Source organism: Cynara cardunculus (genome assembly GCF_001531365.2).
Source record: "Cynara cardunculus var. scolymus isolate 2C chromosome LG 10, CcrdV1, whole genome shotgun sequence".
NCBI lineage: Eukaryota > Viridiplantae > Streptophyta > Magnoliopsida > Asterales > Asteraceae > Cynara > Cynara cardunculus.
This window is the reverse complement of record NC_037537.1, coordinates 17,602,444-17,605,731: the sequence shown is the minus strand read 5'-3', so window position 1 is coordinate 17,605,731 and position 3,288 is coordinate 17,602,444. Positions and strand designations below refer to the sequence as shown.

At 37.6% G+C, this 3,288-nt stretch overlaps 1 pseudogene; it reads right to left on the bottom strand.

Annotated features, from left to right (window-relative positions):
- Nucleotides 1-1,143: 1,143 nt before the first annotated feature.
- The window catches only part of LOC112520052, an 83,691-nt pseudogene continuing 81,546 nt past the window's right edge, over nt 1,144-3,288 (bottom strand).

Below are 3,288 nucleotides of genomic sequence, written 5' to 3'. Positions count from 1 at the left end.
AAGACTTATACTTTAGAGTTAAGACTTACAATTCAGAGTTATAAAGTCTGAAGACTTATACTTCAGAGTTAAGACTTACAGTTCACAGTTATAAAGTGTGAAGACATGTACTTCAGAATTAAGACTTATAGTTCAGAGTTAAACAGAGTTAAGACTTATACTTCAAAGTTAAGACTTATACTTCAGAGTTAAGACTTATACTTAGTCTTGTAGTACAATTCAGAGATAGGAAAATCTTTAAGACTTAGACATAGTGAGATCTTCTAGTCCAGAGATGTAAAGATAGGTCTTGCGAACATTCCAGTTCAGATGTTTCCATTCTTAGTCCAAATACAATACAAGATATTGCTTACATATTATTTTAGTCCTAACATGATTGATGGGTGATCAGTCATAAGCTTGGTGAATTGTTGTAATTCAAATATGTTATTACAATGCTTAATGTTATGTTGTCTTAGTATTTCATGAACTCACTTAGCTTTGTTAAGCTAACCCATATTGTGTATCTCAGGAGGCACTCATGCGGGGACCAGCAAAGGGAAATAGTCGGCGTAGTACGTTAGCTAGTTCACTAGGCTGCTTTTGTTATTATTTACTATATTAAATAGTCCGGTATGGGATGGACTAGTAGATTGACTCTTGTTATTTAGTTTAGACTTCCGCTTTTAAACTTAAGTTTGATGGATCTAACGTTTGGCATTAGACTTTCATTGTATTTCATGATGAAATTTTTAGTTTATTCCGTTTTTAGCATTATTGCTGTCTATTTTCTATAACACCTTCCAGGGTCTTGGGAGGGTGTTACACACCACGAGAGAAGCAACGAGCATTCGGAGATTATTGAAGAAGACCAAATCGAGAATCAGATTCAGGTTGCAGAGGATATTTTGATTTTTGAACATGCTGGGTAAACAAACAGATGGTTTTTATTTGGCTATTTTAGATTTTGTTTAGTACATGAAGTTACATTTGAATATTTGTTTCAACATGGTTTCAATGGAGTAGAATTTTATGAGATTGCTAGGAAATGTCAACTAATGCTTTGAATCATATTAATTATTTGCATCATACATGTTTAGTCTATTTGAACAGATGCTTTGAATTAGTGAATTCAATGGATCTGATGACTAAATGTGTTGTTGACTTCTTCAGTTACATGATTTGGCAGAAGGGTTATACGAAATAGTTGTACAATGTGTAGAAATATTTCTAAATCTTACGATTACTGCTGATAATTTATGCATATGCTCATTTATGAACAAAACATAATGTACCTCAACCATATATATCCATTGCAGCAGACAGGCTCTTCAACGCTCGGTGTAGCTCCTCCAATTGGATACACGATCTATCGTTGTAAACAAACCAAAATACCCGACCCTTCAATTCAATCCAACTACATGCCAAATCTTTCTTCACCTTGCCACATGCTAGCAACGCTCTAATGCTACATCTTTCCACATGCCTCTTGCAGCATATATATTTGATTGAAGTACACCCATCCCAACATCCAAAGGCCGAGTGCCAGAAAGCTTTAGTGCCACCACTTCCCCGAGTTCAAAATTCTCGTGGACCCTACAACAACTTAGTAAAGTTTCCCATGTATACACCGGAAGCTCAACTGGCAATTGTTTAACCAATTCATATGCTTCGGCTAGCATCCCTGTTCTACCAAGAACATCAATCATGATTGCATAATGTTCAGTTGTAGGTTTTACGTTCCAGTCTTTTTCCATCGAATTAAAGAGCTTCCAGCTCTCATGGACCATACCTGAATGAGCGAAACCCGTTAAGAGACCTGAAAAAGTCAAATGGTTGGGTTTGAATCCAAATTTGGTCATGGAAAAGAATAGCTTCAAAGACTTCATGGCAGAGCCATGGTACGCGTTCGCCACAATCATAGCGTTCCATGAAACTGTATCTTTTCTACTAGTTGTATCGAAAACCAAATTAGCATCGTTCATAAATCCGCATTTGGAGTACATGGATATCAATGAACTTAAGACTATGGGATCGTTATCGTAAGCATATTTTATGACACACAAGTGCATTGCTTTCCCCCAACAGTGAACAGCAAGTGATCAACAAACAGAAATCAATCCAGTGAATGTTACCTGATCGGGTTTGATACCATTTTGAAGCATTTGGGTATATAAATCCAAAGATTCGTCGTTCTGATACCCACAAATCATTATATTCCAAGTGGTTCGATCTTTATTAGGAATCTTGTTGAAAAAGATCCGAGCTTTAAGCATATCATGATCCTGTGCATATCCCTGAAGAATCGTGTTCCACGACACTACATTACGTTTTGGCATCTTCTTGAAAAGCTCAAAAGCTTCTTCTAAGCGTCCGATTTTAACATACCCATCGACCATTGAGTTCCATGAAACTGTATCTCGATGAGGCATTTCATCAAACAGTTTCCGAGCTTCTTTAATTTTATTATTTTGTAGGTAACCTCGAATCAGCACAGTCCATGCGATTATATCTTTTGTAGGCATTTCATCAAACAATTCCTGGGCTTTCTCCATCTTCCCAGCCCTTGTGAAACAATGAATTGTACTTGTCCATGAAGCCACATCGAGCTCAGTCATTCCAGTAAACAACTTCCACAATGATTCAAGATCTCTGATTTCAACGTAACCGGTTAACATAGCCTTGTTAATCAAGACATCCTCAAAAAGGCAAGAACTGAACAATTTCTTTGCTTCCCCTACAAGCCCTTTGCAGAAACAACCTTCGATCATTGTCGCCCAAGATACTGGATTCTTCTCCGGAATTTGGTCAAACAACCTCTTGGCGTCTTCAATTTACCGGTTCTGAACATACCCAGATAGCATAGCGTTCCAACAAACCACATTCTTATGAAGGTCGGCTTTCCATTGAGGGGCTTGATAAAGTGATATGTCCAATCCAAGCAAATGATGCCAAGTTGCAAGAAAAGAAGGGTCTCGATGATTTGGTGATGGAATGGAGTGATGACTTTGATAATTCTCGGAATAATACGAGTGAATATGAAGTACTTGAAGGGCTAAGGCCTCATTATAAGTTGAGACAACTTGAGATTTTGTTCTATGGGGGAATGAAATTTCCTAGTTGGGTCGGGAATCCCTCGTTTGATCGGTTAACAGAACTTAGATTACGTGGTTGTAGAAGGTGTACATATTTACCAGCACTTGGACTTCTACAATCGCTTAAGGAGTTGTATGTGGAAAGCATGGATGGGGTAAAGACTTTGGGTTTGGAGTTGTTTGGATTTACTGATTCTTCCCACGGTATTGTATT